This window comes from Pseudophryne corroboree, chromosome 12 (assembly GCF_028390025.1).
Source record: "Pseudophryne corroboree isolate aPseCor3 chromosome 12, aPseCor3.hap2, whole genome shotgun sequence".
NCBI classification, from domain to species: domain Eukaryota; kingdom Metazoa; phylum Chordata; class Amphibia; order Anura; family Myobatrachidae; genus Pseudophryne; species Pseudophryne corroboree.
The window spans coordinates 19,356,493-19,370,428 of record NC_086455.1 but is presented as its reverse complement, the minus strand read 5'-3'; the positions used below and the strand labels follow the sequence as shown (position 1 = coordinate 19,370,428).

Genomic DNA, 13,936 nt, shown 5'->3' with positions numbered 1-13,936 from the left:
AGTCAGTGTGACTCATTGTAATGCCAGCAACTATGAGTCCCTTCACTGTGGCTGTGGGCCTATTTTCAATGGGGGGCCTGGAGCTGCAGCTCCATCCGCCCCATTGTTAATCCGGCCCTGAGTACTGCTACTAAAAACAATATTCATTTTTTTACACAATGGCTATCAGCCTCCCATCCGCAGCCCATGGATGGGGGGGACAGCCTCGGGCTTCACCCCTGGCCCTTGGGTGGCTGGAGGGGGGGGACCCTTGATTGAAGGGGTTCCCACTCCTCCAGGGTACCCCGGCCAGGGGTGACTAGTTGGGTATTTAATGCCACGGCCGCAGGGCGCTGTATAAAAGTGACCCCCGGCTGTGGCATTATCTGTCCAGCTAGTGGAGCCCGGTGCTGGTTTTAAAAATACGGGGGACCCCTACGCTTTTTGTCCCCCGTATTTTTGGAACCAGGACCAGGCGCAGAGCCCGGTGCTGGTTGTTTAAATATGGGGGAACCCCTGTCAATTTTTTCCCCCATATTTTTGCAACCAGGACCGGCTCAAAGAGCCCGAGGCTGGTTTGGCTTAGGAGGTGGGACCCCACGCATTTTTTTTTAAAGTTTAAACATTTTTTTTTTTTTTTACAAGGTGCACAATGAAGCCCAGCACGGATCTCTCAGATCCGGCCGAGATTCATTGTATTAAAGTCGGCAGTGTTTTACAAGTCACTCACGTAAAACACTGCCTAAAAAAACGAATGACATCGACATCGGAAAAACCGAAAATGCAGAATACGGCAGCTTAGTAAATTAGTCGTAATAAATTAAAAAAGTTGCATATTTACACTTTCGATGTCATTCGTGATTGAACTTTGACCTCAAACGGAAAATTACGAATGTTAGTAAATTTACCCCCTTGTGTCCTGGTGTACGTGTAACCAACCTTGTGTCCTGGTGTACGTGTAACCAACCTTGTGTCCTGGTGTACGTGTAACCAACCTTGTGTCCTGGTGTACGTGTAACCAACCTTGTGTCCTGGTGTACGTGTAACTAACCTTGTGTCCTGGTGTACGTGTAACCAACCTTGTGTCCTGGTGTACGTGTAACCAACCTTGTGTCCTGGTGTACGTGTAACCAACCTTGTGTCCTGGTGTACGTGTAACCAACCTTGTGTCCTGGTGTACGTGTAACCAACCTTGTGTCCTGGTGTACGTGTAACCAACCTTGTGTCCTGGTGTATGTGTAACCAACCTTGTGTCCTGGTGTATGTGTAACCAACCTTGTGTCCTGGTGTACGTGTAACCAACCTTGTGTCCTGGTGTATGTGTAACCAACCTTGTGTCCTGGTGTATGTGTAACTAACCTTGTGTCCTGGTGTACCTGTAACCAACCTTGTGTCCTGGTGTATGTGTAACCAACCTTGTGTCCTGGTGTATGTGTAACCAACCTTGTGTCCTGGTGTATGTGTAACCAACCTTGTGTCCTGGTGTACCTGTAACCAACCTTGTGTCCTGGTGTACCTGTAACCAACCTTGTGTCCTGGTGTATGTGTAACCAACCTTGTGTCCTGGTGTATGTGTAACCAACCTTGTGTCCTGGTGTACGTGTAACCAACCTTGTGTCCTGGTGTATGTGTAACCAACCTTGTGTCCTGGTGTATGTGTAACCAACCTTGTGTCCTGGTGTATGTGTAACCAACCTTGTGTCCTGGTGTATGTGTAACCAACCTTGTGTCCTGGTGTACGTGTAACCAACCTTGTGTCCTGGTGTACGTGTAACCAACCTTGTGTCCTGGTGTACGTGTAACCAACCTTGTGTCCTGGTGTACGTGTAACCAACCTTGTGTCCTGGTGTACGTGTAACCAACCTTGTGTCCTGGTGTACGTGTAACCAACCTTGTGTCCTGGTGTATGTGTAACCAACCTTGTGTCCTGGTGTACGTGTAACCAACCTTGTGTCCTGGTGTACGTGTAACCAACCTTGTGTCCTGGTGTACGTGTAACCAACCTTGTGTCCTGGTGTACGTGTAACCAACCTTGTGTCCTGGTGTACGTGTAACCAACCTTGTGTCCTGGTGTACGTGTAACCAACCTTGTGTCCTGGTGTACGTGTAACCAACCTTGTGTCCTGGTGTATGTGTAACCAACCTTGTGTCCTGGTGTTTGTGTAACCAACCTTGTGTCCTGGTGTACGTGTAACCAACCTTGTGTCCTGGTGTATGTGTAACCAACCTTGTGTCCTGGTGTATGTGTAACTAACCTTGTGTCCTGGTGTACCTGTAACCAACCTTGTGTCCTGGTGTATGTGTAACCAACCTTGTGTCCTGGTGTATGTGTAACCAACCTTGTGTCCTGGTGTATGTGTAACCAACCTTGTGTCCTGGTGTACCTGTAACCAACCTTGTGTCCTGGTGTACCTGTAACCAACCTTGTGTCCTGGTGTATGTGTAACCAACCTTGTGTCCTGGTGTACGTGTAACCAACCTTGTGTCCTGGTGTACGTGTAACCAACCTTGTGTCCTGGTGTATGTGCAACCAACCTTGTGTCCTGGTGTATGTGTAACCAACCTTGTGTCCTGGTGTATGTGTAACCAACCTTGTGTCCTGGTGTATGTGTAACCAACCTTGTGTCCTGGTGTACGTGTAACCAACCTTGTGTCCTGGTGTACGTGTAACCAACCTTGTGTCCTGGTGTACGTGTAACCAACCTTGTGTCCTGGTGTACGTGTAACCAACCTTGTGTCCTGGTGTACGTGTAACCAACCTTGTGTCCTGGTGTATGTGTAACCAACCTTGTGTCCTGGTGTATGTGTAACCAACCTTGTGTCCTGGTGTATGTGTAACCAACCTTGTGTCCTGGTGTACGTGTAACCAACCTTGTGTCCTGGTGTATGTGTAACCAACCTTGTGTCCTGGTGTACGTGTAACCAACCTTGTGTCCTGGTGTATGTGTAACCAACCTTGTGTCCTGGTGTACGTGTAACCAACCTTGTGTCCTGGTGTACGTGTAACCAACCTTGTGTCCTGGTGTACCGTGTACGTGTAACCAACCTTGTGTCTAGGCGTATGTATTTCTAAACTTATGTCTTCGTGTACGTGTGACCAACCTTATGTTCTGTCAACAAAATGGCTGTATAGTGATTTCACTAGTTTCTAGTGAACCAATATGCTACACTTTCATATCTATTGGTTCAGTCAACAGAAGTGGCTGCTCCCACTGGGTGTATGGTAGATAACAGAAATACCTCACAAAAAATAATAATTCTTTATGAAATAGAATATTGTAACATACATATAAACATTAGGTTTTCCTGGAAAATATCATATAAACCATACCTCCCAACGTTTATACACCCAAATCATGGCAAATAAACCCTGGTCCTGCCCCAATCTTCCAACAAGCTCCATGATGCTTGGCAGACGGTAACCCCCTGTCAGCAACTCGACTAGTTGCCCCATAGCTGTAAAGTAGCTCTATGTGTTGCTTATTAAGATGATAATAATGCTAATTTTGGAAATACACGGTAGATGACCATGTAATCAGGGCCAGATTAACAATGGGGTAGATGGGACTATGGCTCCAGGCCTCTACATAAAAATAGGCCCATCATCTTGGCAGCATGACGTTGACCAGCCACCCAGCTGTATTAAAAGTTTATTTCTATTTCCCCTCACAAAATTCTTCTATGTTTACAAATTTAGGAAGACATTGGGGCTGAAAGTGTAAGGCATATACATGCCCACATGGCACTGGCCACACCCATACAGTACTGGCCACACCCACATACCGCTGGTCACACCTCCTCCGCTCCTCACAATAGGCCCTTGATCATCTGAGGCCTCAGGTTCCACGTGGCCCTTAATCCAGCCCTGTGTGTAATGAAAACTTGTTGAATAAGACCACACACGAGTGTTGCTGCAATGTCCTCCTCTAACACTTGGCATGGCCGGGAACTGACAAAGATCAAGGCTCTTGCTGTCTATACCGGGAACAAGTTGATCATTACCTTTGTGTCTTTTTTTTTGGTTGAAGCAAACTCTGACTGTATTGACTAATTAGAAATCTGCTCAGGCAGGGCACAGCGAGAAACTTACTATTATATGGTATTTTTCCATTTCAAGTATAAATTGGGCTCTACTGGCCCGGTGGCGACTGGAGAATTCACGCTCCGTATACTATTTACCTAATATATATATATTATAACTGTAGTGGGATTAAGTTGTGAGTCCAGACTCTGAGATGACCCTGAAGACACAGCAGTACGTGACTCTCTGTGGCGGTTCGGATAGTAATATAACTAAGCAGTAATTAATTTCATTAGATTGGTTACGCATGTTCTTTTTGGATCTTATGGGACATGTGACTCTGGTGATGCTATAATTTCACGCCATTCCCCTGCTGCTGCTGCTGCCCTTATCTGTTGCACTGGAAGGGCAGATCGGTCTTCGATAGAGACCTTTGGCTGACAGCTACTGAAGCGTCGGAAATCCCTACAGATACAGAGAGACAGCTGCTTGTGAAAGTCCGGGATTATCACTGCCATGAAGCAGGAGAGCGGTGAGGTGCCCTGTACGCTGGCTGTCACTGACATCTATTGCAGGTGAACTGCAGGACACGGTCTTTGTGTCTGTCTGACCTCCAGTCTGCAGAGGATCCGCTGCAATGCCGGACTACGCAACAGGGAACTCTTACCCCACGGCGGACGGTAGCACGCAACAGTAAGTCTGGGCCGCATAAACATATTAGTAGATGTATTATATGTAGTCAGATTGCCCTTATTTTCAAAGTTGTTATATAGACACGCGTGCAATGCAGTCGTATAAGGCAATCCTAGGCGTGGAGCGTCTATTCGTGTTGTGGTATTGGGGGAGATTTATCAAAGCTTGGAGAAAGATAAAGTGGATGGAGATAAAGGGGGTCATTCCGAGTTGTTCGCTCGCTAGCAGTTTTTAGCAGCCGTGCAAACGCTATGTCGCTGCCCACTGGGAGTGTATCTTAGCTTAGCAGAAGTGCGAACGAAAGGATCGCAGAGCGGCTACAAAATAATTTTGTGCAGTTTCAGAGTAGCTCCAGACCTACTCAGCGCTTGCGATGACTTCAGACTGTACAGTTCCTGTTTTGACGTCACAAACACGCCCAGCGTTCGCCCAGCCACGCCTGCGCTTTTCCTGGCACGCCTGCGTTTTTCCAAACACTCCCTGAAAACGGTCAGTTGCCACCCAGAAACGCCCACTTCATGTCAATCACTCTGCGGCCAGCAGTGCGACTGAAAAGCGTCGCTAGACCTTGTGTGAAACGACATCGGCCGTTGTGAAAGTACGTCGCACGTGTGCATTGCGCCGCATACGCATGCGCAGAAGTGCCATTTTTTTGCCTCATTGTTGTGCAGCGAACATTTTCAACGAACGACCCCCAAAGTACCAACCTATCCGCTCCTAACTGCCATGTTACAGGCTGTGTTTGAAAAATGACAGGAGCTGATTGGTTGGTATATTGTCTTTCTCTCCTTTATCTCTTTCCACGCTTTGATAAATCTCCCCCATAAATAAAGCACATTACTACGGCATGTCCTTATACATCATTATCCTTATTATTAAGAAATTGAGATTTGCATTACGCTAATTATTTAACCAGTGAGTCCAGATTCACTCGTAATTCTGCGAATACATTATGCGCACTGAGTAATCAGACCAATCACAGTGCATGGGACTGAGATAGACAAGCGTCAACATATGTTGCATGTCTGTAGCAAGCTTGACTGATCAGTTGGACTTACAGATTTTAGTGAGTAGACAAGCTGCCCTGATCCCACCCGCTTCCCCAGCGAAGTGCGTGGGATGGGCATTGATGACTCGATCCGCAGATAATAACGTCATTGTGGGCCTATTTTTTGGCGTATGCATCTTCGCGCTGCGTATATGCTCCAAAACAACGTCTACAATGTCCATTATTGAGGTTTTTGTGTATTACTGACTTACTCCTGGAGCTGTGGTAAAGGGCTGGGAACCGGGGTGTATGTCTAAGCTAGGGTTTTTGAAGCCATGGGCAAGATTAAGAATGGCGCCTGCCGCGCCCCCCCCCCCCCCAAAAAAAATAATATATATATATAAATAAATAAATAAAATGAAAAAAAAATAAATAGAAAATTATTTTTAAAAAAAAGTGCAAGCGCCGGAAAATAGGCGTGGTCACACACCAGAAGGGTCACTGAAAATGGGGCGTGCCGACATGATATGTCACCCGTATCACGTTACACTGGGAACATTCTTTTTAATTCCCAATGAGAGCTGTCCATTGTGTTGTGGGGACTTCCGGATTTAGGACCCGGAAGTCCGTCTGCACATGCAGTGACTGACGCCCGCGGTGTGAGGGGTGCTGGGCCGAAACCCTCTCAGGGGGAAAGACAGAGGCTCCTATAGGGTAACACCATCTACAAATGACGTTGCCCACCGCATCCAAGCTCCGGAATGTATTGCATTCCGGATCCTGGTGCGTATGCGGTTTGGACGCATTTTTTGCGTTGCTGCATCCCGTTTAAAATATGTGTTAGTGATTTTGCATGTTGGTAAAAGAATATTTATAAAAAAAAAGGATTGTAACCGTTGTTTGCATGGGTGGTAGCAGGAGTGTGTAATCTGTATATCGTACCTTGCAGAGCCCTTAGGTAATGTGTCCAGATGTAGTGCAGTCTTACAGTGTATCTAATTCAGACCTGATTTCTCCTCTGCGGTTTTGTATAGGTCTGCGATCAGATAGCCGCCTCCCATTGATAGTGAAAAATCGGCCCGTGCAAGTGTGCGAATGCCTGTGTACACCGTGCAAAAACTTCACCAGTCAGCGGACATCTGCAAATCTGTTTGCAGCTCACTCACCATCTAATGATTTTTCCAGTGTGTGCGCAGCCCAGGACTTACTCCTACAGTACGATACATACAGGCTGATCGGGGCCGGAGCTGACGTCACACACCCTCCCTGAAAACTCTTGGGAACGCCTGCGTTTCTCTTGACACTCCCAGAAAACGGGCGGTTACCACCCACAAACGTTCGCTTCCTGTCAATCAACTTGCGTTCGCCTAGCGATCAAAAAAGACGCAGGATTTTTTTTCTTTGCAGTTTGGCCTTGCGTCTGCGCATTACGATCCGTGCGCAGTTGTACGATAATCAGCCGCCGTGCGATTTCGCACAACAGTGACCGGGTCTGAATTAGGCCCTTTGTTGTGGACGCTTTCTAGCACGCTACTTCCAGTTACACAGATTTAACCTAATCTACATTTTATGTGTATGTTTTGGGTGCAAATGGGTCCAACTCTTAAAGAGCCGGAATAAAAATAACCTTTGGGAGGAGGTGGAGGGAGGGGGGGCACTTCCTTCCTCAACCCCAAATCGCAGTGATTCCCCCGCATGCAAGAGAATTTACATTTGCATCCATTACGTCACAGTACGGCCTGTCCAAAGTGCAGATCTGCAATCTGGATCTAATCTAGCCGAGGCCCAATGTGCTTGGTACTTATGTAAAGAGCATTACTCAGCAGTTTCATGAAAATTCTGGGCCCATCCCTGTATCCACTCCAAATGAATGACAACTTTTAATGCAGTAACGAGGCTTCTCCTGATTACATAATACTGTCCTGCACGTTTGTTTGGATCACAAAGTAAACAAGATCCCAGTTACGATGGACCATAGAGATATATATATTATCATTATATGCATGAGAGACAGAGCTGTGTGTTGATGGTAATATACATCTGCAACCCCCCATGACATCTGGATGCATGTTGATCAGGGAGGAAATTCCTCCCAACCCTTCAGAGAGCGATTATTTGGACTGCAAAGAGTTTGATGGTCCAAGCCCTCCCAGCCCCAGCTGCAGATGTTCTCCTGTCCAGCAGGTGGACTTGTAGGGTGACGCTTGTGCTATGCGCTATGTCCATACCCTTCCCATATGTTCCTCGCCTCGGCTCTTTGATGCACACAAAGTAATGACGACAAATGGTTTATATTAGAAAGGGGTCAATGCAACTCTGGGGCAAACCAGCCTGACTTCAGTCCCCAGCGCAGGTGAAAAGAGAGATACAGTATGTTGTTTGTAAGAAAAGGAGGAGGAGGAGGGGAGCGACAAAAGCAGATGTTTCATAAGGCATAACATGCCGTTAGTGGATTTCTTTTGTCTTTGTGATGTAGAATTCTGAGTTCCTCCATAAATCTCCCATCCTTAGACAAGATGAGCATGGCGAGATGCGTGGAATGTATTGAAGCGATTTTATGGTACAAGTATTCGCAGTTTGCTGGTGGCGTAGACGCCAGCCGACGATGAAAGACGTGCCCGGCAGAAGGGCTAAGTGTGGGAACCTCTTATCCTATGATTTCCCAAAAATCAACAGCACTATGATGTCACCCCCAAATTTCTGTCAGCTGGAAATTCAACAGATGTGCGCAGCCGATGCCAGAGAATGTGAACGTAATGGGAGATTAACCTAAAATAACATTTCTAACCTCAGGAAGCCTGACAGGGATGTGTATACATCTGACAGTGTACTCAGGGCTGTGCTCAAAGTCCTGTGTATTCCATAGGTGTGGGAACGCGGTGTGCTACCTGTTTTATAGAAGTAGCAGAACTGCTTGACGTATAACAGAAGAGTTTTTACTGTACAACAGGGCCGAATTCAGTCCTGATCGCAAGAGCAAAATCTTTCTCTAATAGACAAAACCATGTGCACTGCAGGGGGGTGGGGAAGATGTAACATGTGCAGAGAGAGTTAGATTTGGTGGGTTATATTGTTTCTGTGCAATTTAAATACTGGCTGCTTTATTTTTACACTGCAATTTAGATTTCAGATTAAACGCACCCCACCTAAATCTAACTCTCTCTGGACGTGTTACATCTGCCCCACCTGCAGTGCACATGGGGCCTAATTCAGAGTTGATCGCAGCAGCAAATTTGTTAGCTAATGGGCAAAACCATGTGCACTGCAGGGGGGGCAGATAGAACATGTGCAGAGAGAATTAGATTTGGGTGGGGTGTGTTCAAACTGAAATCTAAATTGCAGTGTAAAAATAAAGCAGCCAGTATTTACCCTGCACAGAAACAAAATAACCCACCCAAATCTAACTCTCTCTGCACATGTTACATCTGCCCCACCTGCAGTGCAACATGGTTTTGCCCAACTGCTAACAAATTTGCTGCTGCGATCAACTCAGAATTACCCCCATGGTTTTACCCGTTAGAGAAACATTTTGCTGCTGCGATCAGGTCTGAATTAGGCCCACAGTGCAAGGAGGAGAGTGCCACCTACTGGATGTTACGCGTTTCAACTCTGTAACGCGTTTTGAGTTAAACTATGGCTGTAGTCAACATAAAAAGCCTTAACAATATATAAAAGCTTTTATTTCTTCCTAATGTAACTGTCGCCTGTTTGTTTTTATGGTTCCTAAAATAGACAAATGTAAATCATTGACTCATTTTGATGTTGTCCCTCTGTGTCGACTATAAGTAGACTCGGAGCTGTCTCATCTTTTCTCCGGTTTTCAGTCTATTCTGAACCTGGCCATGCACCTTGTGAGATTCCAGCCCACACATTACTCATATCATTGTCACTGGGCATCTGTAGTGGAAAATGGATTATCACTCCTCAGAAGGACTGGTAGGAGACTTCTAGGAGCAGATAAAGGGAACATGTGCTGTGCAGGGAGAATGGGTCAAACCTCCCAACAGTAAGGCTGTGTCGGGATGAGGGTTACAATAATCCAGCGTCATGGAGGTCAAGAGGAAGGAGTGCCAGTTGGAACACACCTTAAGGAATTCTTTCTCCAAACTCAAATTAGATTAAAAGCATTCGCTTGTCATGGGGTGGAGAAGTAGTCCTTGTCTCTGGTTCTGCTATAGCTGCCACCACCTGTCCAGCTCTTGGTGTTTACCTGCTTATGATATCACCAAATACCATGAACTGTAGCTTCACACCTGGCCACAGTGCACACAAGCCATGCCCCCAATCTGCCCCAAGCACACACCCACTGTCTCCTAGGTCACGCCCCCTTTAGGGTCTGAGATTCTGGACTGTTGGGAAGCATACAGTTTAGGCATGATGTCAACCCAGAGGTGAGCGGAAGCTACCTCTCAGAACTGGCCTAAGACTAAAGCTCCGTACACACGGGGCGATTTGTACTATGAGCGATTTTGACTGAGCGATTTACCTTGAACTGGCAGTAGGCGATTTTGACTTTAGTGTGCAAGCGATTTGGGCTATGGGCGATTTTGACTAACTCATTAAAATAGTGGGGTGCTTTTACTTTTCCAGCGACATAGTGAAAACTGACTTGCCTGCACAGTCTATTTTTGGCAGCGATAGCGACCTGGCGGGGACGCGCATCACTATCGCTCGCTCTGTACACACGGAGCGATATGCACTAACTTTCTATATAGTCAAAATCACTGAGCCATATCGCTCCGTGTGTAGACACTTCAAGGGTTTGCCAAGAAGGCGAGACGGGTACAAAGTATCCATTCATGTGTGGGGGGCCAGGGCCAACTATGAAGGCATAGCTATGCCATCAGTTTTCTGTGGCCATGTCCCCACCAGCCTCGTGTCATTATAGCATCTCCATGGGATCTCATATGAAGGACAAGGCGTAGCCTTGCTCCCCAGTTGGTAACACCCCGTTAAAAGTCCCTTGGAAGAAACTTTCCATAGTGGCCCTGCCTAAAGCACCTCACTGTCATGGACCTTTTATACTAGGACTGCCATGAAAGTGGTGGATGAAGTCTTTGAGCAAAGACACATGGTAGAGATGTTTGCATCCATCTTGCCATTACAAGTACAGCTAGACTCATTTCCCAACCATGATTGGTTCCCACTGGAAATACAAATGATGAACTGTCCCAAGGCGCAAAAATAAATGACTTATACAGCTAAATACACATGAAGGGACCACCAAAGGTATCCGGACTCCAGGTCAACAGCAAAAAGGTCGACACACCTTAGGTTGACGCCAATTGGTTGACACACCTTAGGTTGACATGGACAAAAGGTCGACATGGACAAAAGGTCGACATGGAAAAAGGTCGACATGAGTTTTTCACGATTTTTTTCTTTTTTGGAACCTTTTCATACTTAACGATCCACGTGGACTACGATTGGAACGGTAATCTGTGCCGAGCGAAGCGGTAGCGGAGCGAAGGCACCATGCCCGAAGCATGCCGAGCGAAGCGAGCCATGTGAGGGGACGCGGTGCACTAATTGGGGTTCCCGGTCACTCTACGAAGAAAACGACACCAAAAAAAAAAAAAAAACTCATGTCGACCTTTTTCCATGTCGACCTTGTTCCTGTCGACCTTTTGTCCATGTCGACCTAAGGCGTGTCAACCAATTGGCGTCGACCTAAGGTGTGTCGACCTTTTTGCTGTCGACCCTGAGTCCCAGACCCACCACCAAATCCCTAGAAATATAAACAGTAAGGAAAAAATGGTATAAAGAGCGCTCAGTCCCGTTCCAAAAATGTCCAAATAGAACCTTTTCAGGATGTATCTTTAGAGCTCTACAGTATGTAGCACTTGCATCAAATACGTCAACTTCTGTTCGTCACTCCATAAAATTCCTCTCAATGGGAAGTACACCTCAAAAAAGACCAAATGAAGATAGCATAGTGTAAATACTACACTATGCTATCTTCATATGGTCTTTTTTGAGGTATACTTCCCATTGAAAGGAATTTTATGGTATGATTGGTTCCCAGCCAAATATTGCATATACCCCCCCCCCCCCCCCCCTTCTCCCCCAACAGTTCTATTCCTTGCAAGGCAGTGCAAAGTTTATTTCCAAGCAAATTATGTTTCAGCGACATGTATAATCAGTTCATTTGGTTTGCTGGGTCCACCGTCACCAAGTACAGCAGGAGCATAGAGTGCCTCAGAATTGTGATGTCACTGGGGCACCCCTAAGTACTATATATGCTAGGGAATGGCAGATATCTGCACTGCTGGGTGGTGTTTGTCAAGGCAAAGTTAGGGGACATGCAGGACTCTTTAGGGTCAATCCAGTTAGGTGCGAGTTGCAGAATGTGAAGTGCCAATTACCGTTTTCTCTGCAAATTCGCATTGCTAATTCATTTTGCAATCCAATTAGAAACTTGCATTAAAACGGTCAGAGAAAATTGAGGGTGAGAGATGGTAGGGAAAATCCTTATTTTAAGGTTAAAATGTCGGGACACCGTGCAGAACCCCTTGGACACACCACCACTAATGACTAATAAGGCAACTGGAAGTTTCCAATTAGCTTAATTAGTCCAATGATTACATGCCAGAAATAAATGTGGCCTCAAATCACCCCAAAATAAAACATTTTTGTTGCTTAATGCACCACAAATTTAGAGTACCGGTATTTTTTTTTAAATAATTTATTTTTATCTTTTTTATTTTATTTTATTTTTTTAGCCACATCAAAGGTGGTCATTCCGAGTTGATCGCAGCCAGCAACTTTTTGCTGCTGCGATCAAGTAGCACACACCTATGGGGGAGTGTATTTTAGCTTAGCAGGGTTGCGACCGCTTGTGCAGCCCTGCTATGCTAAAAAAATTCAAGTAGAAGTAGACTAGCCCTGGACATACTTACCCTGTGCGACAATCTCTGCGATGCTGGAGCCGGCTTTGACGACAGACTTCCGCCCTCCGTTCTTCTGGACATGCCTGCGTTTTCAAATCCACTCCCCAAAAATGTCTGGAAATGCTGCGGTGACGCCCAGGTCCGCCTTCTTCGTGTCAATCTTCTTTGCGGTCGGCTCTGCGACCGCTTCCTTCGTTAGACACGACGTAACCCGGCGACCCTTGTCGCCAGACAACAGCGCGCATGCGCACTGCGGCCAACGTGCATGCGCATTCTGGACCTGTTCGCACTGCAGCGATAAACCGCTGCGTGCAACGGGTCGGAATGACCCCCAAAGTACCCCAAAAGCATCTTTTTACCTACTTTTTTGTTGTTGTTGCATTTTTCATTTCTTTTTTTCCATATAAAAGTAAACGAAAAAAGTTACCCTTTTATCATATTATTATTATTATTTTTTTATTAATAAATCAGCCATTTAACACCATTTAAAAACCTCCAGTACTTTCCTTGTGATCACTAACAGCCTTCTGTATGATTCTGCAAATTAAATTGTCACTTTTTGAGGGTCTAGGAAGGTCACCCCACTTTTTCATGCACTTCTCTCATACTGCATTTGTCAGACAATTCGCAATCCTCCGCTGTACCACGAATAAGCATTTTTAATTGCATCGAAGAATTCTTAGGTGAACGCATTCGTGCAAAGTTTGCGAGTTTCATGAAACAAACTCGCAACTCTCCCCTAAGTGGGCTTTGTGTGGTCTTCAATATGAAACAAAAAGAAAAAAAGCTGAAAACAAGTAACAATAAAAATGAATAACTTTTTATTCCCTGCATAACACTATTCAAGATAACTTCAATGCCCTCTCTCCCAATCTTCACCTATAGTTCCCTTTATATTAAGATTGAAATAAAATATAATTATTCCAAAATGCTTCTGAAAGTTTTCTTATCTAAGATCTGCTTGGTAGAGAAAAAAAAATTCCTGTTTATTCCTGATGAAGCTCAATCCATTGGAAACATGATGAAGCTTACACATATTTAGAACGTTAAAAAAATGGATTTGGTCATTGAGGTACAAAATACCTCTAGCCATGAGGTGGGTAAATGATTCATCTCATGGGTCTTTGGGTCTGATTTATGTTTGAAAGTTAGAGATGTGCAGATTTGGATTTTCCAAGATTTACTCTGATCTCAAAACGGCATCTTATTGGCTATCTGGCTGTCACATGTTTTGAATAGCCAATAAGAAAGAGCCATTAAGAACTGAGTAATTTTGATCTTGCACATCTCGATTGTAAGTAGAGCCAAACAGCAAGCAACTGGGCAAAACCATGGTGCACTGCAGGTGGGGCAGATGTAATCTAA

At 45.5% G+C, this 13,936-nt stretch overlaps 1 protein-coding gene across 2 annotated transcripts in view; it reads left to right on the top strand.

Annotated features, from left to right (window-relative positions):
- Nucleotides 1-13,936, top strand: part of HJV (hemojuvelin BMP co-receptor) — a 61,502-nt gene that overhangs the window by 15,390 nt on the left and 32,176 nt on the right. The window contains exon 1 of one of the 2 annotated variants that reach the window (XM_063947145.1): nt 4,030-4,693. The exons of the other annotated variant lie outside the window; for it this stretch is intronic. The gene's annotated coding sequence lies outside the window, so the exon portion shown is untranslated. Of the gene's footprint in view, nt 1-4,029; nt 4,694-13,936 lie in introns of those variants that run through there. 2 annotated transcript variants of the gene reach the window in all.